A 23,643-nucleotide genomic window follows, 5' to 3' on the forward strand; every position below is an offset into this window, starting at 1 on the left:
GAGTTCTCCCTAAGAGCTCTGAACCACTGAGCCATCTCTCCAGTCCTATCATTCACCGTTTTAAATAGATGATTAAAGGACATTTTTCAGAGACTTTGCAGAGCCTATTTTCAGATTTATAAAATGGGAATGACTCCTGCCTGAGACCTACCGTGTGGGTTAAACGGGCTACTTATGTATATTATGATATGTAGGAGAGAGGTGGGACACATTCGGTGTTCACGAATCACTTGGAACATGCTTCATGCACCTAGTGCTGTAAAGAAACTAAACATTCTATGTTCATGTAGCGTTTTATTGTACTTACGTAATGTCTTTCCCACTAGTCCCAATTTCCTCTGGTTTGATGCTGCTCTCCACTTAGCCTTTAAAAGATAGTGGCCCTACTACAGCTAGATGTACTGGCCGTTACTAACAACCAGAGTATACCAAAAGATATATTTCTAGAGGATGGAAACTGTGCACCCCACATCCATCCCTACCCCTTCCATGGCAACATGAGGCTTCACCCTGAGATCTCAGAGAGCTAGCGCTCTCACTCTATAAGTAGGTAAATTAATATAATATGATATAATAATAATATATATTATTTTTTTTATTACTGCCAGGACTGAAGAGATGGCGCAGTGGTTAAGAGCACTGACTGCTCTTCCAGGGGACCTGGGTTTCATTCCCAGAGCCCACATGGAAGCTTACAGATATTTATAACTCAATTCCAAGGGATCGGATGCCCTCTTCTGGCCACCGAGCGTGTGGGCACACCTGCGGTACAGATACAATACTCATTAAATACTAATACTATATTACACATAAAATAATAATAGTAAATAAACCATGAGTCGAGTCTCTCCAAGGGTAGGTTTGAGTATTTTTGTTGTTCTTGGAGGGCCTCAACCCCGTTACCCTATCATGTTACCTCCTAACTAGAGCTCCATCTCTAACCTGTACCCAGGAACACTGGCAAGCTTATGCCATCCATGTCCTTTGGATCAATAAGGTTCTTATTCTCCTAGAAGAGGAATCCCAGGATGTATTTCAGTACTAGCCCCCACCCCACCCGCCCTTCTGGCACATCAGCTGCTGTGCACTGTGGGAAGCACAGATTAGGTAGACCTGGGAGTGGAACTGACCAAAACCAGTCCGATGCACCTCCATGTTTCCCCACCCCTCCGTCCTGTTTTTCTGCTGGTTGGTTGAAACTCAGCCCATTCGACCACACTGTTCCCTCTTGGAAATGACCCTGCCAGAGACCCCTAGAAGCAGAAATGCTCACCCGAAAGATTGAGTCAGGACACCCTAAATGTTCTTTTAGAAAAACATTTGAGCCGGGCAGTGGTGCACACCTTTAATCCCAGCACTTGGGAGGCAGAAGCAGTCATCTGTGAGTTCGAGGCCAGCCTGGTCTACAGAGTGAGTTCTAGGACAGCCAGGGCTACACAGAGAAACCCTGTCTAGAAAAACAAAACAGAAATATTATTTTTTTTAAAGTTAGACTGATGGGCTAGCAGTGATGGAACTTTACCTCATTGATCAGAATGTTTGCTGGGTATTTAGTATTTACCAATACTTTTATTTTGCCATGAGGAGCTTACTTAGTTTTCTGTATATATACGTGGATTTTCTCAAGTATCTTTTTTTCTCCTCTTCAATTCTGAGCATATGAAGAAAAGTGAAGTTTCTACTATTAATATTATTAAATTGCTTGCGTAAAAACAGTACTTATCTTTTCTTATTTCTGAATGAGCATCTCATTTTGGTTTGTCCGTGTATTGTTTGTTTGTTTGGGGTTGATCTTAGGTATAATATAAAGACAGTCTGGTAGAAGGTTTGATGTGAAATATCATGCATTTCATGAATTAAAAAAAAACCTTTGCCACTAACTTCAAAGTGCTGTGTGGTTCCAAATTGGCTTTTCATTTAATAATACACAATACAAATCCTATTGCACTTAACTCTTCTGAAAAGGAACTTCTACAGTATTGTCTGTTTGGATATATTTATAAAATCATCTAAGTAAACCAGAACCGTATTCATCTGGATGGAAGCTACGTTAAGTAGTTTAGAACATAAACTAGATATTTTTTACAATAAAAGAAACCAAAGAGGGACTGCAAGTCTTAGAGTGTAATGTATGCAGCTCCCCAAGCGCTGGGATTCAGCAGCATCCTGGGTCCTTGCAGCACACAGAGGCCACTGGGCATGCACTGTAATGACTAGCTCTTCACCTAGCCAAGGCAAGGTCCTCAAGCCAAGAGTTACTTGTAAGAAAATAGGGTTAACCCTCCTGTTTTCAGGGGAGGTTTGCAGGAATTCATTTTCCAATCCTAGCCCATAGGCTTCTTCCTGAAGCCTGCTGTTAGAGGCCTGTTTATTTTTTCATTGTTTACATATTTTGCTCTGTTCACTTTGTGTACACATGTATTTGAGAATGTACATATGTGTGCAGACAGGCACATACCACTGCACATATGTGGAGATTCGAGGATAACCTGGAAGAGTCAGTTCTCCCCTCCTGTCATGTAAGCTTCAGAGATCAAACTCAGGTTCTTAGCCTTGGCTGACGAGTCCCCTTTCCCCGAGCCGTCTCCCACACCCCTTACGGTTTATTTCTTCACACTCTCAGAAACCTGCCTGCTTATTCGTTATCTCACAGTTATAACCACCTATGAAGACGTATAATAACAGGGAATGCAGCCAGTTAAAATTTCAGTAAGCTGTCTGTGTTTTCTTCATATAACTTACATAGCTGAAAGTTGTTAAATCTCATCCCAAAGCCTTCTAGAGCCATCAGGACCAATGTGCTGAACTCACAGAGACTTGAAAGCATGCACTGGGCCTATACATGTCTAAACCAGAAAGAGTTCCAGCAATGAGTGGGAAAGTGGACACTAACCCCCACTTTTTTTGTTTTTGTTTGGGCAATTGTGGGGAGGGTTTCTTTTGGGGTTTGGGGTTTTTGTTTGGTTTTGGTTTTTTTGAGACAGGATTTCTCTGTGTAGCTGTGGCTGTCCTTTGTAGACCAGGCTGGCCTCAAACTCAGAGATCCACCTGCCTCTGCCTCCTGAGTGCTGGGATTAAAGGCGTGTGCCTCCACTCCTGGCCACAAGCCCCCATCGTTAATCCAGAAGCTATCTCCAATTGATAATATATCACAAAGGATAGACGGGTTTCCTCCAATGGAGTTTCAGTGGGATACAAACCGCTCTTAAGGGCAGGCCTAATGTTCAGCAGTAGACGGCCAATACAAAATGAACTCAGTGGCGTCTCCGGAGCTTCTTTATCTAATAATGTATCGTCGCGGCCTTTTCAAAATTCTTGCAGGTCCTCTGTGTACACATTATGTTTTCCAGGTTTGTGTTTTTATGGGATTTCTGTGTGTGTGATCACATGTGTCTCTACTTCTGTATGTGTTCCTTGTGCTTTTTCTTCATCTGTTTGTCTTGACCTAGTCTGGGTCATTCGTTTTTATTTTATCATTATTGTTCTTGTTATCATTTAGATGCCTGTTTCCATTCTAATAAGAGGGAGAAGGAGAGGATGTGGGTTTGGGTGGATGGAAAAGTAGGGAGAATCTAGGAGGAGTTACAGCGAACTGTAATTAGAATATATTGAATTTAAAAGTCGATTTTTGCTGGGTGATGGTTGCACACGCTTTTAATCCCAGCACTCAGGAGGCAGAGGCAGGAGGATCTCTGTGAGTTCGAGGTCAGCCTGGTCTACAGATCTAGTTCCAAGACAGGCTCCAAAGCTACAGAGAAACCCTGTCTCAAAAAAACAAACAAACAAACAAACAAAAACTGTTTTCAATTGAAAAAAGTCCCATTACAGATATGTTGGCCTTATTGGGGGTACAAAGGATTCAGAAAGTTATTTTTTAAAAAAATCCAATTATGCACACACATAGAAAACCAAATGTGAAAGATTTTCAAACTGAGATGACTTTCATTTTGCAAGTCAGGGAAGGACCCTAGAGCCAGTAATTAAGAAACACAGGACGGACTGAAACACGAAGCACACTCAGACAGGCATGCAGGCATCAAATTAATAAAGCTACAGACTCTTTCAATGGAGTGCAGATTCTCCCCCATTCTCCATGAAAAATGGAATCCCTGTTGTCTTCGAATACTTCATGAAGGTAGGAATTCATCCAGCAACCTTTCTGATCGACTTGATTAGCAGCTGACTCAAGCCTGCCAAGATTCCAACACAGGAACAATAGACTCCCACCCCCACTCAACATGCCAGTTTCCAGTTACTGTTGTTACAAATCTTTACTTAGGCACCTAAAATAGGGCCCGTCTATTCTAGTACAGTTCTGGAAGGCAGAAGTATAAAATCAAGGTCCTGACTAGGTTTAGTAACTTCAGACACAATGGCTTTCAACCTGTGTGTCGCGACCCAAATATGGGTCAAATGACCCTTTCCCAAGAGTCACCAAAGACAATCAGAAAACACAAATACATTTATATTATGGCTCAGGACAGTAGAAAAAGCACAGTTATCAAGTAGCAACGAAAATAATTTTATGGTTGGGGATCACCATGGCATGAGAAACCGTGCTAAAAGATCGCAGCATCAAGGTTGAGGATCACTGTTCTGAAAGCGTCAAGAAAGAAACCATTTTTCTCGTTGTCCTCAGCTTCCAGGGACACCTGCACCGTGTGGCTCCCAGCCTTGCCTTGGCATCGGTCTAAGATCTGCTCCCATCTTCTTGCTTCATCTTGTCTCTTGGGATCACACAGGGTTAACCTAGATAATCCAGTCCAACGCCCTGATCTGAGGACAGGCTCAGGAGCTGTTTGGTGAAAGAATGTGCCATGGTGTTGTTTGGACAAGGCTGTCTAGGGAGGATGCTGTTCTGCTGTGTCCCAGTTTGCTTTCTACTGCTGTGGTAAGCACCACGACCAAAGACAACTTAGGGTGGAGACGGCTTATTTTATTTAGGCTTCCGAAGCCTACTCCATCACTGAGGGAAGTCGGGGCAGGAACTCAAGCAGAAGCAGATACAGGAACCACGGAGAAAGGCTGCTTCCTGGGTTTCTCTCCGAGGCTTTCTCAGCTTTTATTTTTCTTAAAAATTTTAAAAACTTATTTTATTATATATATGTAGGCAGGTAAGTGTGTATGTGTGCATGTATGAATGAATGTTTTGCTTGCATGTATATCTGTGCACCATGTTTGTGCAGTGCCTGCAGAGGCCAGAAGAGGGTATTGGATCCCCTGATGCTGGAGCCACATATGGTTGAGAGCTGCCACCTCGGTTCTGGGATTCAAAGCGTTGTCTTCTCGAAGAGCAGCCAGTGCTCTTAACAGCTGAGCCATCTCTCCAGCCCAAGCCTCAGCTTGCTTTCTTCTATACCCTAGGACCATCTGCTCAGGGAGAGCACTGTTCTCAGTGCACTGGGTCCTCTCCCATTAACTGTTAATCAGGAAAATGACCAGCAGGTAAAACGGGCCCAGGAAGACAAACATCGCATGCTTTCTCTCATACGTGGAGTTAGCCTTTAAGATTGATATGTGTGTGCGTTTCGTTCAGGATAATCACAGAGATTAGGTATCTAGTTAGGGGCCACGGGGAGGAGGAGATCCTTCAAGGACAAGGAAATAGAACATAGTGTTATACAGGAATAAATTAGAAACTAGTATAGAAGGACTAAATGGGAAAGGGTCTCAGGCCAAGGATCTGAGACCAGATACGCCATGAATCCTAGGAGGAAATACACTAATTATAATTCTGCTAAATGAACATCGTAATAAAATGACTTCTAATGACTCCTAGTTGCTCTACCCATTGCTTAACCTTCATCAGAGATGCTTCTTCTTGCAGTAGGTGATCATTGACACAAAAGCCACTGCCAGACAATGTGCAGAGACTGAGAGAGTTTGGCACACTCAACCTTAAATTGGATGCCTTTATCAAGCCCCCCCCCTCAAGGTTCAGGGACCTATGCAAAAGATGAGACAGAAAGATTAGGGTAACCAGGAGTGATGGATGACTCCAAGAGAACAGCATCTGCCAGCCACAACAAAACTGCCACGCAGATGGAATCACAGACACTGGGACAGCATGCACAAGGCCTGCACAGGTTCAAGCCAGGCAAAATCCCAGCATGCAAAGGGGGAAGTAGACACAAAGTCCCACTTCTAACCAAGAAACTGTTTGCAACTAACACATGATGGGAGAGGGAAAAGCTGTTTTCTCCAGTAGAACGGCACCGAATGCATCAACCACACTCAACGGCACGCCCCATGCTCCGAAGTAACTGGGCAATACAAAACGGTCTCCAGGATTTCTTGTGGGCTTTTTTTTTTGTGGCAGCGTCTGTCATTTTGGGCTTATGATAGTTTGTTTTGATTTTTGTTCTTTTTTATTTAGAGAGAACGAACATGAGTTGGACAGGCTGGGAGGTGCAGGAGAGAAAGAATATGCTAGAACTCTTCTGTATGAAAAATGTAAAGACAATAAATCTGTTTTATAAAAGAAAATTTCCAGCAGACACGCTTACAGCCCTGCCTGATGGAGGCAGTTCCTCATTTGAGGGTCCCTCTTCCCAGGTGGCTCCAACTTTGTGTCAGGTTGACAAAACTTCCTGGCACACACAGGTTGGTGGAAAAGCACTCCCTCCCTGCTCTAAAACCATCCCGAGAAAGAAACTGAGATATCCCATGGACATTAATTTGATAAACATCAGGAAGATGCAAGTGACTACAGCGTGTTTCGGTTTTACAATGCAAATCCTGAAGAAGAAGCCACAGTCTCCTCTGCCAGGCTTGCGTGCTTCCTTCACGGGTATCACTGTGACACTAACATCCTGAAGTCTAAGAGTGGATAAGCATCCCGAGAGATCTGGCCACCTCAGACAGCTCTCTCCCACCTCAAACAGGAGAAGCTCCTATCTCTCATTGCCTCCTGTCTCCACACCTCATTTCTTAGGATGGGGACAGAACGGGAAAGACATGGAGGAATGAATTCTATCAAGCCCAGTGCTGGTTAGATGCAGAGGGTTATTATTCTCATGGCCAACAGGCCTTCCCTGGCTTTCTTGATGGATTTTATATTTTAGTGTTTGAAGTCACCTCACAAAACTTTGTTCTCGTGTTCAGCATCTGAGATGTCAGTTAAAGACAGACATTGGATACATCTGTCCTATCTTCACATTCCCTCTCTTTAGCCATGTGAACCTAGCCCAGGCTAGACAGCTGAGCCATTCTCTCTGACCACATAAATGGTAAACAACTAGATGAGAGAAGAAAATTCTTCCGCCAGCTGGATGGGATAGCTTGTGAGAAGTGGGGCCGACACCACTCAGCATAAAAGCTTAAGAAAGTCTTATGTGTTACAGAGAACTAAGAAAGAAGCAGGAACTGGGCCTGGAGTGTGAACCCTGGCTATACTTAAGAATACTTAAGTCTGGGCCTGGGGTTAGGTATGACAGCAAACAGAAGAATGCAGCTCCATTGCCTGGAGCTTCCTGGAGGACGGCTGTTTCCCTTCAAAAAGTGACAGGGACAGCAGATGCAAGGGACCAGAGTGCGACAATATTCTAGACTTTTTTGAGCCACCAGGGCACTGATTTTCCCACCTTTCCCTTGTTGCTCTGGGTGAGCAACTTTGGTGTGCTGAGAAGTAAGCCCTCCTAAAGCCAGAAGTTCTGACTGCAAACACCTTAGAAAATAGCACAGTTCCCTCCACTCTCGGGACGAAGGCAAAGATGGACTTCTGAAGCTGGGCCTTATTTAACTAGCTTTGAGAGGACAGGCTCCTCCTAGGTCCAAAGTTGAGTCTTTGGTGTTTACTGCCAGCCTAAAAGCTAAACACCTGTTAAAATTTGTTCTGTGATTTGAAAAAAATCGGGACGAGAAACACGAGCATTTTACCTAAGGAACACTACGACCCTGCCAGGGCACCAGGGACCAGGCATGCATTTAACAACTAAAAATCCTCTCTCAGAGTCCCCAGACCACCCTCCTCAAGTGCACATGGTGTTTTTGTTCTGGCCCAATGGATACAAGTCTTCAAGAAAATAAAAACTGAGGCAAAGCAGAAATAGAAGCTTGTTTATTGGTTAAATTGCAGCAGTAGCAAAAGCGTTTCAGCAAAGCCATAACATTGGTCAACTTCTGAATCAAAAAGCAGGGAGGAAAACACAGAAGCTCAACTACAGATCGTGACTACAGGGCAAACAAGAATATAACCTCCAATTACTGGGGAGTGAACACAGTTAGAGGTGATGAATTCAGAACCCTGACTGGCCTAGAGGTGGAGCTTGCTCAGTGGTAGTGTTTGATTTGCATGCACAGGGCCCGAAAGTCACTCCCCAGCACTAGTAAAGAAAAACAAAAATAAACCACCAAAGCTAGAGATGGAGCTAGCTCAGTGGTAGTGTTTGTTTTGCATGTACAAGGCCCTAAAGTCACTCCCAAGTGCCAGAAGAGAAAAAAGAAAGAAAAAAACACCTTATCTGAGCTAGAGATGGAGCTCAGTGATAAGAGTGATTGCTTTGCACGTGCAAGGCCTTAATACTCAAACAGGTAAAGTATAGATCAACAGGTCACATATATAATAATCCGCAAGTACAGTATATTAATCATAATTTAGCTGTAATGAGTGTGTGTATTGAGAACAAAATTTATTCTACAGCAGTTTTATAAAAAACAAAATGCTTTCTATGGCTGCACCTTTCTTTTTTGCCAGCTAAGTATTAAATTTAATTTAAAGCAGTAGCTTATGTAATACAAAAGAGCAATATGTAATCAAGGAGACAGTTTAGTAGAGAATTGAATATGATCGATGTTTCTTATACTAAGCAATAGATTAATTAATAATTGTAAGATAGTGATTCTTGGACAATTGTATTTGCTAAATTCAAAGGTCAAAAAAATTCTTTCCCAGATGATTGTTGCTTCAATTTGTGCAACTCTTTTTTTACTAATGTTATAGCTAAAGATCCCCTAAAGGATGTTATGCAATAATTTTACAAATGGCTCTTCCAATGGAAGACTGCATATACAGTTAATAATAAAAAGAATTGTGGAGCATGATATGGCTCCTGCAAAGCAACTTATAAACGTTGCAGATAGATGTCTACAGACAGATCTGACATAATGGCACCAAGGGGACCTTTGCTAAGGCAAGGTGAAAAAGTCCCTGCAATGCATTATAAAAGAACCCGACCTAAATATATATAATATATAAATATATATATTTAGGTCGGGTTCTTTTATAATATATATATATATATATATATATATATATATATATATTTGGGGTCGAGGATGTGTTTATGTTCTTTTTTCACAGAAAGAAAATGAAAGCTGGATGAGATAACTGCATATGCAGTAAAGAAGTGGCAGACCTGATGACATCATAGCTGCAAACACCCCATAGAGGAGTTGGAGAAGAGTCCATGGTCCAGTCTTCCCCACCCCCACAGAGAGGAGTGCCTGATCACAGGACCTGCTACTACCACTCTACAATGCAGGGTGCCATGCTACACTGAGGGACAGATGCTGAGCTGCTTCCAGAAACCTGGGACACACACACAGACCCAAAGGCCCTGCTGAGATGACCTGACCACAATGACGACAATTTTCTGCAGTGTGAATCCTGTTTGCTTTGGAGCAGTCACGTGTCCTGCCAGACAGGCGGCCACTACCCTAACGAAAGGTCAGGATGATGTTGCTCCTTTCTTTGTAATTTGGAGGATGCCTGATAGGAATGCTAATTCAAATCTACGTGACAGCTAGCACACACAGCAGACAAGTAGTTGTGGATGTGACCTAAAAGCCATTCACTTGGTTACCTAGGAGACAGAATGCTAATGTATTTCCCCTAAGTTAAGTTTTGATATAAAGACTGTTTGGAGAATAAACGAGAGAAATTCTTCAGGATGTGAACTCAGGGACTTCATGAGGGATCACTGAGAATCTCCCTCCCAATGAAACCATGTGAGTCGTGTCTTTATTTCCATGCCTCTGTGCGGATCCCTAGAGAGATAGTTTATGCTGGGGTCTGGTAGAGAAATAATTGAGGGTCCAGGCTAGCACTGGACCTTGACACTTCATCGTACCCTTCCTATGACTGACTCTGCCTCCTGGCATCAGATAGTGTGTACTCAGGAAAAAAGACCACATTCAGTCTCAACGTGAGACGCGCCCCTTCACTGGGGACTATACAGAGGCATCTTGCCAGGGAAAGGCAGAGACAGTACAGCTCACAAAGACTCGTGTCACGTGTCCTTTGAGTTCATCCAAACAGTTTCCTGCTTTTGCACACCAAGGGAGCTTAGGGAGAGTTTACTGTTGGGCTAACTCTTGACAACTCAGGAACACCCTCATGCTTAACAGCCACTCTGCATGGCGGCGGGTCCCTCCCAGCTATTCAAGCTCCACAGCACCTCATGGTGGAGGAGACCCTTTCTGAGGGTTCTCCTTGAGTGAAGGATAAGGGGACTCCAAGAGGCATACCTTGAGGTTGTTCCTGTGTTGGTTCTTCAGGCTCAGTGCTCCTTTGAAAGATGGTAGAAACCCACCATAGAAAGGTTCATCATGCTGGTGTCACCAGCAGCCTGGGAAATGCCGAGAGCTTTAGATAATTATCAGACCTGCTTTCTGACTGTCAGGATCTGACTCTGTTTCCGAGACGGTAGGGAACAGCTAAATGGCAGCCCTCAGGAGAGTCAGGGACAGGGTACCTCTCAAGCTGCTGGAAGGTTCCCTTCAAGCTCCCTCTCCACCTGTTTCTACTGTCCAGCCAACGAGAGTCAATGAGGTGCTTACATCACTACTATAGCCAATGACAGGCACTGGGTAGAGATATTTGGCCCTGCCCACCTATTGTGAGTGCATGAATAGGAAGGTCTCTGAAAAAAAAATCTGCTTGTAGGTGTGCTCTTGGGGTATACTAAGTTTGGATGTAAGGGGGGCCCTTTCCTATAATTTTTTTTCTGATAGGGTCAAGGGTTTGCCTTAGGAAGTGTGACATAAACCCATGTCCCTGGTCTGCTTCTCCAAATTATGCTTGGTGATAAACATAAGCACTAGTTAGGAGGCTGGAGCAGTTAAAAGCACTTTCTGTTCTTTGTAAGGGCCCAGATTCAGTTCCCAGCACCACATGGCCACTCACATCCATCCGAATCTCCAGTTTTCTGGGCTCCAATGCTCTCTTCTGTCCTCTCCCACACCAGGAATGCAAGTGGTGCACACATACACAAACAAAGCACCCATAGATACTGGATATTGTAAACTGTGATTCCAATGTCCTAATGCTAATACTCTAGAGATAAAGGCAAGTGGTCTCTATGAATTTGAGGCTATCCTGTTCTAGTGAGTTCCAAGTCAGTCAAAGCTTCACAATGAGACCCTATCTCAAAAAAAAACCAAACCAAAAAACAAAACAAAGAAACATCCAAATACATAAAATAATTTTGAAAAGCACTAGCCACTGTCATTGCTAGAATCAGAGGGGAGAGAGAGAGAAAGAGAGAGAGAGAGAGAGAGAGAGAGAGAGAGAGAACGCTAGTTAATGATAAGCCTAAACTAATAGGCCAAACAATTTGTAATTGATATAAGCCTCTGTGTGTTCATTTGGGACTGAATGACTATGGGGCTGGATGGGACAGAAACTTCCATCTCCATCAATGTGCTTTAGAAAGTATGAAAATAATTATTCTGATTCATCTACTGAGAGAAGCAGTAGATTTGGAGAGTCTGTGTAAAATTTTTGACAATTTGTGAAAAAAATAAGGAAAATTATGATGCTGGTCAGTTGCTCCTACCATTTCTGGATAAATTAACAAAGAAAAAGAATGAGTCTATGCTAAAATTAAACAGCTTCTATTGTCTCAGCGTATTGTGAAGGATAACAATGAAATCAGTGATAAAATTGGCTCTCGATATGCATAAACTAGTCTAAAGATTTCTGGTTATTTATTGAAATTTTAAAAAAATCTCTTATACATCCCAACCAGTTTCCCCTTCCTCTACTCCTCCCAGCTCCCCACACTCTCCCCTTTCCCCCCAGATCTAATCCTCTTCCTTTCCCATTCAGAAAGGATCAGGTCTCCAAGAGACAACAACCCTACATGACAAGACAAGATATCATAAGACAAGGTCCTCAATGAGTCTGAAGAGTCCCAAAGGTAGACAAAAGAGTCTGAGACACACCTGCTCCCACTGTTAGGAGTCCCACAAGAACACCAAGCTAACATCCATAATATGTACAGAGAAGACCTGGTATAGACCCATGCAGGCCCTGTGCTTGTCACTTCAGTCTCTGTGAGTCCATTTGAATCAAGCAGAATTGATTCAGTGGACCATGCTCTCCTGGTGTCTTCCATTCCCTCTGACTCCTACAATCTTTCTTTCCCTTCCTCCACAGGTTTTCCTGAGCTCCCATGGGAGGGACCAAATGGAAGGCTCCAATTTAGACTCCATATGTCTAGCTCTGGGTCTCTGCACCAACTCTCATCTGCCGCTAGAGGAAGTCTCTCTGATGATGACTGGACAAGGCACCAACCTATGAGTATAGCAGAATATCAATAGGAACAATATCATTGATTTTATTTATTTATTTTGCCTATCATGTTTGATTCTACCTTAAGTCTCTGGACTATCCAGGGATTGTTGGGCATGGACTCCTTCTTGGGACATGAACCTCAAGCTAAACCAGACATTGGTTGACAAGTCTCACAAGTTCTGCACCACCATTCCCACTTTTGCACATCTTGCAGGCAGATTGTAGGTCTATGGTTTTGTGGCTGGGTTGGTGTCTACATTTCTCTTTCAGTGACCTGAAGAGTACCTTCCCACACTAGAAACTAGATCGTATGGGTGAAGGCTCCATGTAGGCACCAGTTCAACCTCTTTATGTTCAATGAGCTATGTGAATGTTGTCCTCAGCAATGTTCCCCCAACCGCACTGTCAGTTTTTGCAAGGCAATCTTCTGTCCTAGCACGAGCCTGGATTGTTTCAGAATCTCCACAGAATCCTGTTGGCCAAAAAACTTGATGAATACAACCCCAGCTACTTACTAAAACCCTTGCCTAGCTACAAAAGATGTCCAGTTCAGATTCTGTACCCTCCATTACTAGGGGCCCTCACTAGGGCCTCTCATAGATTCTAGGAAGTTCCCACTACACTAGTGTTATAGGAAGGCTGCTTGGTTGTTCCAGCCTCTTGGCAGCTCAGACCTGAAATAACCACAGAGAAACTGTATTAATTAAATCACTGCTAGGCCTATTAGCTCTAGCTTATTATTGGCTAGCTCTCTTACATATTTATTTAACCCGTCTCTATTAATCTGTGTATCGCTACATGGCTGTGGCTTACTGGGTAAAGTTCAGTCCAGCATCTGTCTCTGGTGGAGCTACATGGCTTCTCTCTGACTCCACCTCCTTTCTCCCAGCATTCAGCTTAGTTTTCCCTACATAACTAAGTTCTAACTTGCTATAGGTCCAAAGCAGTTTCTTTATTCATTAATGGCATTCACAGCATACAGAGAGAAATCCCACATCACACTAGGTTTCCACACTGCCCTCAACCCCCCCAATTCCAGCTGTTTCCCCACAATTTCTTCCTCTATATACTCCCAACTAGATCCCTCCTGCTCCCATCCCCACCTGCAAAATCAATTCTATTTTCCTGTCCCACAGAGAGCCATGTAAAGAAAAAGCATTTAATTGGGGCTTGCTTACAGTTTCAGAGGTTCAGTTCATTATCATTGTGGCAGGGAGCATGGCAGCATGCACATACACATGAAAATTTAAATTATTTTTAGACAATTTAAGGGTTTTCTTCTTTTTTAAAGTAAATTTTATAAATCATAGTGTTGGGAACAGTTGGAGGCGGTGGATCCCCAGACCCTGAATTCCCAGTGAGTGGCTTGTTTTTCCTGTGTTTGTAGATGCTCTTAGCAAAAACAACTTGTTTTCTTCTGCTCTGAGCAGCCTGCAGCTGTTCTGAGCACAAGACCCTGGTGGCAGGCTGGTGGGTCTGCAGCTGAGAGATCCTGAGAGCTGGGGTGTGACCAGAGCTCTATATAAGCTTCCCCTGAGCACAATAGACTTGGCACTCTTGTATCAAGAGTGACCCATGTCTCCATGTCTTTCTCTGTGTGCCTCTGTCTATGTGTTTTTAAGTCTCCCAGCCCTGGGCTCTATAGGCATAGTACCATATAGCATGTAGTAAAGGACTGTTTTAGGTTTTTACATCATAGAATATTTTATTTCCCTCAAATTGCCTTTATATTTTTCTAAGCATAAAGAAGATGATATACATGTAAATGGGGTTCTTGAATATTTGCCTTCAAGAAAAAAAAGCTCTACATTGTGGCAGACACCTATGGTACAAGTTATCTAGAAAGCTGAGATGTGATGCTCACTTCAGCTCTGGAGTTCAAGACTGGTTTGGAAAACATGGTTAGAATCTATCTCAAAAACAAGACTAGACAGACAAACCTACAACATAATACAGTGCTAATTTAACATTCCATAATAATATTTTTCCTACCTTTTATGAGTGATAAAAATATGCTGAAGACAAAACTTAAATTTAAATAATCTTTACTGACAATAAAATTATTTGACAGTGTTAGAGAAATAAATTCACCATTATAATAAAAGAGTTGAAACCTTGCTACAGAGGAATGCTGCCAGGCACATGCCTTTTTATATTTTATTTGGACAGTACAATAATAAAGATTTAAAAAGCTATTGAGAATTTCCAATCTTTTGCTGCTGCTTTTTATAAAGATTCAATAAACATTTTCAATTTAGAGATAAGTACTATTCATATGTACAAACATGACTATACATATCTTAGAAAATTAAAAATTAAAAATCACTTCCCTGCTCTCATATCCACTCTTCCTTTATCCCAACCATCCCATATGGGAGCAGGGAAGTAGATATCTTAATTAAAGGAGCCATTTTAGGGTTGGCAGGAGACTTGACTCTAGAGGGGTTCCCAGGTGTCCAGGGAGATGTCCCCAGCTAGTTCCTTAGGCAGCTGAGAAGGTGCCTGAAATGGCCCTGTCCTATAGCCATACTGATGAATATCTTGCATGTCACCATAGAACCTTCATCTGGCGATGGATGGAGATAGAGACAGAGACCCACACTGGAGCACTGGACTGAGCTCCCAAGGTCCCAATGAGGAGCAGAAGGAGGGAGAAGATGAGCAAGGAAGTCAGGACCACGAGGGGTGCACCCACCCACTGAGACAGTGGAGCTGATCTATTGGGAGCTCACCAAGGCCAGCTGGACTGTGACAGAAAAAGCATGGGATAAAACTGGACTCTCTGAACATGGCGAACAATGAGGGCTGATGAGAAGCCAAGGACAATGGCACTGGGTTTTGATCCTATTGCATAAACTGGCTTTGTGGGAGCCTAGGCAGTTTGGATGCTCACCTTACTAGACCTGGATGGAGGGGGGAGGGTCTTGGACTTCCCACAGGGCAGGGAACCCTGACTTCTCTTTTGGACTGGAGAGGGAGGGGGAGAGGTGTGGGGGGAGGGGGAGGGAAATGGGAAAGAAAGAAGAAAGACAGAAAGAAAGAAAGAAAGAAAGAAAGAAAGAAAAACTGGCTAGTAACAAGCTAAAAAAAATTAAAAATCACAGGTATTTTGAAGGTTAAGGTGTGAGAATCACTTGAGCCCAGAAATGGGAGAACAGTCTGGGTCACATGGGGAGATCATGTCTCAAAATTAAAACAAAGCAATATGCTGATGCCAAAAGAAAAAAACTAATCTTTATTCACAAAAGTTAATTCACATTTTTGGAGAGAAAAATCTCACTACTTAACAAGAAGAGTGAAAACCTTCATATACAAGGATAATTGTTAGTCATTTGCCTGTTTTCATTTAAATTTAAACCTGGATTTCCACCATAAAAACATGCTTTTTATCTAACATTAAAATTATATTGTTTTACACAAGTTCAAGTTTTCTTCAAAGAATCATGAAAATAGTATAGCTTGAAGAGACTTCCGAATATTTGCAATCTCTTCCTGCTGCTGTCTCACAAAAGGTGAAAATAAACAATAATTTTTAGTTATTATGCATATTTTAGTAAATAAAATATTTCTGCTAAATTATATAATTTACAGCTGAAAATGTAACTTACAGTTTCCATCATATATTTCCTTTGATACTCAGCCATCTCTTCTTTAAGTTCAATGAATGAAGCAGTAAGTATATTATTATCCTTATCCTTCATGTGCTTCAAGATATAAAACACAATAGGTGAGTTCAGTTATAAACCATAATGTTTCATATTAGATTCTAAATTGTAAAACTGATTTTCACAAGTGAGAATTTATTAATACTCAAATAATGATCATGATTAGTCCAATTTTCAAAACCACTATAAATAATACATGAATAATAATATATAATGAAGAAAAATATGTCAGACATGAATCAAATATTTTTAAAGAGGCAAAATTAGCATACTTTTCCCCCAACAATGACTTAGTGAACTGTTACGGTCCAGGTGAAGCGAGAACAAACAAACAAACAACAAGAAAACACTGTGCCTAGGTATTCTGAAGGTTCAAGAAGGAGAATACAGACCAACAAGCAAGCCTGAACAACATGGTGAGAGCCTGTCTCAAAAAAAAAAAAACAGAAAAAGATATATCTGCATATAGACTGCAAGGTCCCATGAATAAGATAATTTTGAAATATTCTAGGATGTTTCTGAATGTCAGGTTATATTATTGGGACTAGTGGTAAATGTGACATGTATTTACTACAGGGAAGAAAATGATCCGTACTATGGAGATCTTTTTTAATTTAAGTAAGTTAAAAATTACATTTTTAACCTGTATATAGTGGTGCACTTCTTTAATCCAAGCACTTGTAAGGCCAAGGCAGATGGACCTCTGTGAGTTCAAGGCTTGCCTGGTTTACAAAGTGAGTCCCAGGCCTGATAAGTCTATATAGTGATACCTGTCTCAAAAATATCACATATTAGCAATACAGGGGTTTTTGCACTTAAAAAACTTCATATATATGCAGCATTTTTTAAAGACAAGGTCCCACTATATAGCTCAGTCAAGCCTAAATATAGCATTATAGACATGTATCATCACATCCAGACAGAAGAAATACAATTTAAACATTTGATATCACTCAAAAAACTATTGTTCTACTTCCCATTGTCCCCAAAAGTACTACATTAAGTGCTATGAATAAACTAAATAATAATAGTAATAGTAATAATAATAATAATAATAATAATAATAGACTATTACTTCTTTTTTCTCCAGTGAGGAAAACATAAACAACACTACAAATAAGTTAAAATGAAAAGAGAAATGCAGCTTTCTGTACATATAGAGCACAGACTGGTAAATGATTCTAGTTTAGTTTGCAAATAAATAACAATAGAAAAGGAGGAATTAAACATATGGGAGAAGAATATTACCAAAGCACAGAAGTACAGTCTGTGGGGTCAGACAAAGCAATTGTTTAGCGGTGGGAATAATGGGTACACGTAGTAAATGATGCTTAAAAAGACTCAGCCATGGGGAAATCTCAGATGTATTTGAAAAAATCTATAAAAATGAGAAATCACTGATGGATTTGCAGGAAGAATGAGATGTTATAGAAAGACAACATGTCAGACCTATGATGGATTAACTGAAGAACAGAGATGACTTAAGAGTTTTCATAGTACAAAGATGATAAGGTTTAATAGAACAAAGAATGAGTTAAGGTTAAAAGCAGTAAGGAAGATTTGGTGAAATAATGAGCCACTGCACAGAGAAAAGTACTGAATCTACTAATAGCTCAATTTGAGAACTTAAAAGACATGGAAGAGTTAAACATTACACTAATGTTCCTAATGGTAAATGGAAACATTTACTGATGATACTATTTAGATGAAAGCTTTAACAAACATTGATAACAATCAAAAAACTGTTCCTTGGAAACATTGCAGCAAGTTGAAAAGTTCTCACCCTGAAAACACTTAAAATAACTTTTGTTTTCATGAAAGGTATTTAAAAAGTTTTAAAAACGTACCTTTTTAAATCCTTTTAAAACTACTTAATATTTAGACTCAAGTTTAGTAATATGTTTATGTAAAAATAGACAACTCTCAATGTAAAAATCTCCTCAACTGTCTAGTACTTTCTTGGCTATCTCTAACCATTATAAAGTTGCAAATACAGTCATTTTGGTCATTGCAACAGTTCTGGAACTGAATATGTCAGAAAATACTTCTACAATACTTTTGAAAACAAAAAAGTCCATAATTTCAGTTTAGTATTTCTTATTCAAAAAAACTGGGGATGTAAATACAGACGATAATGCACAAAAGATACATAGACTTGATCTCAGATAAATGGAAAATGATGACCCAAGTGTTAATCAGCTATGAATATGATGCATAAGTACATTGCTAGGTAAAATTACTAATTTGTCATTTCTTATCTTGAATAATCATCACAAAACAATTAGAACTCTACAGTCATACTTAAAACTTTTGTCCATAACAATTCAAACTGAAAAACAGTTAAAACTTTATATCAAAATGTTTCTTTAATCAACCTGCAAAAAAGTTATACACATATTTTCTATGGTGTTATGTTTCTTGGTCAACATACCTGCATGTATTGTGTATACATCTGCATAATTAGTTTCATTTTCTGGTGTTGTTTAATTTTACACTGTCTTAGCATCCTTTTCTGTTGTTGTAAAATATTCTACAAACATAAAAGAAAGCTTATATAATAATATTTTGGTAAAATATGTTTGTTGTTCTTTTAGGCTTCATATATTATAGGTAAACATAGTATCTTTAAGCTACATTCCTTAAGGCAAAAGAATAACTCCATTCTGAAGGCAAAAGGAATAATTTTTGAATGAATACATTTAACATTTTACTTTGACAAAAAAATTACATCTAAGTTTAAGCAATTTTAAAAATAACTAATTTTCAATATAGTGATCTACTATGAATTATTTAACTTTTAGGACAGGGTCACATCACCCTATGTTGTACATGCTGACTGGGATTTGTGCTTCCTCCTCAATCTCCTAAATATCTGATATTACTGGCATGCACCACCACGTGAGAACAAGCAAAAAATCTTCATATCCATGTAATAGCTTATTCTTTGAGATCTCAATATCTACAATATAGTTAATTTTAATTCTCTTGCTTGTACTTTTCTATAGCCCAAGTTTGGAAAATTCAGTTCTAGCTAGTCTAGCTGGTGGTAACGTTTTCAGCACCTGATTACCTTATTTCACTAAGTATACAGAAACCATATAAAGGAAACATCGAGTCTCTCTTTGCCAACCTATATCTACCTGTGCTTTTATTTCTCAGGTACAGCGTACTTACTCTTTCCCCAGTTTTGCTTCCCATGCCCATTCTTTCTCAAGAATTCAGCTTTTATCTCCTCTATCTTTTATTTTGAATTTGACTCTTTAGCCAGGCCAGTTGACTTCAGTCTGCCAAATCAGCTGTTTGAGAGGATGACGCACAAGGACCACAAGGTCAAGGTATGCTTGAACTACAGGCCAGCCTGGGAAATTTAATAAAACCCTGTCACAAAAGTAACAGAAATAAAGATCTGGGGATATAGCTTAGCGCTCAGAAGCATTTTCTTCCATGCATGAAACTCTAGGTTCTAATTTCAGGCCCCTATGATCACAAAAAAAGTAAATAATTCATTTGTCCTACACATTATTCTTATTGCCTGGCAGTGGTGGCACATGCCTTTAATACTAGCACTCAGGAGGCAAAGGCAGGAGGATCTCTGTGAGTCTGAGGCCAGCCTGATATACAGAAAGAGTCCCAGGACAACCGGGACTCCACAGAGAAACCCTGTCTCAAAAAACCAAAAAGACAAAAAGATTATTCCTAGCAGGGCAGTGGTGGCGCACGCCTTTAATCCCAGCACCCCGGAGGCAAAGGCAGGCGGATCTCTGTGAGTTCGAGGCCGGCCTGGTCTACAAAAGCTAGTTCCAGGACAGGAACCAAAAAGTTACGGAGAAACCCTGTCTCGAAAAATCAAAAAAAAAAAAAAAGATTATTCCTATTAACACAAAAACACGTTATTTCACTTAGCTCAAAGGCCAGACCAAACAAAAAAACTCCACAAACCTCTATTTTATTTGTTCTTATACTAGCCAGTCCTTTCTTTTCTGTTCTGTCCCATTCCCATTCTAATTCATTTTTGTTTTGTTTTTCAGACAGTCTTACTGTCTTGTTTGTACTACACTATGTAGGCAAGGGTGCTCTCGAAGTTAGAAATCTACCTGCCTTGGCTTTACAAGTGTTAGAACTAAAGTTGTTCCCCATCACACCTGCTTCTAACTAGTTTTGTGCTCACTTTTCCAAACAAACCTTCTATTCAATACACCAATGACTTCCTGCTGTTGAATCTAGTGTATTTGGTCTATAAGCAGTATATGACACAGTTAATGGTCTTTTCTTTACAAATACTTCCTTCAGTTGGGGTAGCTTACTTTCTACCAACTATGCCTCTAGTGGCCTATCATCATACTTCCCACTTACATTTTAATCATTCCCTTGGTGATTTCATCCGGGTTTATGGGTTAAAAACTGCATTTAAGCTAAGAATTTTCAACTTTGTGTCTTTAGTTCAGGGTGCTCTCCTGAATCCCAGATTCATATAGCAGTGGTCTATCGAGCATCTTCCTAGAAAAAATTCTTGCCTACCTCAAACTTAACATTTCCAAAACTGAGCTGATCTACCAACTCCAAAATTATCTGATATGATCAGTTTCCCCAGATCTTCAATTTGAATTTTTGATGATTATAACTAATGAAAGAAGAAATCTAGTAACTAATACAATATGTGAGGCGGGACTTGAGTTGTATTATATCTCTGGATTTTCAAAGTAAACCATTTTCTGGACTGGTGCTGTGATCTGGCCATGCTGTGTTTTACTACTTTGTAAAAGGCCCTGGCTTCAATTTCAAGCCACATGAAAGAGAGAGGGGAGGAGGCAGGGATATGGGGGAGAATGGGGGGGGGCAGGAAAAGGAAAGTAGAGGAAGGGAAAGAGTGCAGGAAGGAGGAAAGAAATAAAGGAAAGAAAAGTTAAACCAAATCATATTCTTAGTACAGTGTTTTGTTTGGGAATGGGCAAATGACTACCAAAAAACTCAGGGATGTTGTTCTACAGGAATTTTGTACCAAGGGTAGTAACAAAGTTTTTCCCAGTCCATTCCATTTTCTAAAGTTGTAGCTAACACAGGATTAACTTAGTAACTTCAATAAGGATCAACAAACAGACGCAACAACATCTAGAAAGACACTAACTAAAACACTTCTCAGTTCCCATTCAAGTGGATCTAAAACTACTTTTACCCATGGTTTACTTCACAGCAAGAAGTAACTACTGTTGTTCTTTAAAAAAAAAAAAGGTTCTTTTGCTTGAAATTACTAGAATCCCAACTACTATAAGAAACCCAGTGGATTTTGTAAGTATGATATTTGCCTATACTTCTGTGGTTTATAGTTCTGCAGGACAAGAACATGGGCAACAATTCATAGTGCACCTTGGTTTAGTTTCAAAGGTCTAATATAAGGCAAGCATCTATTTTCCTACTTGAAACCTTGTTATAAGAGATTAATTATAAAGCTAACTGTGATACCAACAATTAAGTGTTTTTGTTGTTTTTCATAGTTCTGCTTCTCCAACTCCCACTGCTTAAACAGATCCATAAACTGCTGGTAATGCTCATTGTCAGCTTTCAACCTGTAAAACAAAACAACAAATGTGAAAACAATCGAAACAAAATTGAATTGACATATTTTATACTATGAAAAAGGAAATCATAACAGGAAAAATATTCAGATGGGAACCCAAGAAATAAACTTAGATTTATATAGATTCTAGAGGTACTTCTTTTCCTTACTAAATGTCTTCTCATGTGGTTCGCCCCTTGAAATCCAAGGAATTCTTTCGTGTGTGTGTGTGTGTGTGTGTGTGTGTGTATGTATATGTATATATCCCTGATAAACACACACACATACATTTCTCAGGAAGATTAATTTTATCTCCAAGAAATTTTTCATCTTTTCTACAGGTTCCAATACAAAAGTAAATTATTTCATCTGGGTGGTAGAGGCACATGCCTTTAATCTCAGCATACAAGAGGCAGAGGCAAGCAGATCTCTGTGAGTTCAAAGCCAGCTTGGTCTACAGATCAAGCTCTAGGACAGCCAGGGCTAACACAGAGAAACTCTGTTTCAAAAAAGCAAAAAAAAAAAGTAAATTATTTCTAAGTAGGAATATTTCACTAAACCCTTTTGGGAAGCCAAGATTTAGTACAAAGAATAGTTAGGTCAGTTAAAATACACAATTTTTTTTATATAAGATGAACTTTTTTTCTTATTGTCCACACAGTTAAGTAAAAGACATTTAACAGTTTATGTGCAATCTATCATTTACCCAATTAATATGTTTACAGAGTGAACATGAATTACTTTTAAACTAATAACTCTCAATTGTCATTTGGAAGGAAGAACATGGAATCTTCAGTGACTTCCAAGAAATATACATCAATTCTATGGAGGCAAGGGTTATAGTACTGCTTGCTTAGGGAAAATTCAAGTGAAACATTTCCACTGGAGATAACAATAGACAGGTGATACTATTTTAATAAGTAACTTGCACCAATATATACTCAGAAATGATGTAAACTTAGCTCTAAAAATACCAGCAAACTTACATTTGCTGTTGTTTGTTTTTCCAAGCTTGTTTCATTTTGTTGTTAGTCTGTTTGGAAACATTTTCTGAGTACATTTGCGTTCTTCTTCTCTTTTCAAAAAGAGAATTAGTAATATTATCTATATTGAAAATAAAGGTTAATGTTAAAAGTAACTCCAATTATGCCTAAATATTCATGTACATATAAATATGGCTAAAGATTATTAAACAATATCAATGATACTTAAAATTAAATTGAACTATATCACCAGCATGGTGTCCAAAAAGTTTAATATTTTAGAGTGCTTGAAATTTAGCATTTTCAGGCTAGGGATGTACAATCAGTGAAGTCAATGCAAATAAAATAAAATACACAAAACTCTGAAATTTGTAATATTTTTTGTCCTATATATTTTGGATGGCAAATATTCAACCTTACCTTAGTTCTGATTTTCCTAATTGAAGATAATTTTAAAACTGAGGCACAATAATAACCAAGGAGAAAAAAGGTCAAGAATACACTTTTAGTGATTTACAAACAAACACCTTAATAGAAGGAAAATACTTCTAAATTAAAAAAATACTGTTCAACTGAAATTTTAGTGAGCTTCTGACCTGTGATTAGAAGTCAAAATTTAACTATAGAAATGATTCTCAAAGTATAGTCTTATAACTCAAGCTTTAAAATATATAAAATATTCTCTGAAAAATTATAATCCAAGTCATCTTTAAAACAAGAAAGATATTTGTATAAAATATAGTCAATAGCAATTCTAAATATATTTTTTATATAAAAAGAGGCAAAAGACCAAGGATGGGAAAATAGTTTTGATCTGGGGAGAAGATTCATTGATTAAAATGCATGCTATGCCAAGCACAAGGCCCTGAGTCTGAATCCCCACCACCCACATAAAAGCCACAGGTGATACTGTGTGCCAATGAC

Source organism: Microtus oregoni, unplaced genomic scaffold (assembly GCF_018167655.1).
Source record: "Microtus oregoni isolate MIOR12 unplaced genomic scaffold, Mior012 000052F_ref0000163, whole genome shotgun sequence".
Taxonomy (NCBI): Eukaryota; Metazoa; Chordata; class Mammalia; order Rodentia; family Cricetidae; genus Microtus; species Microtus oregoni.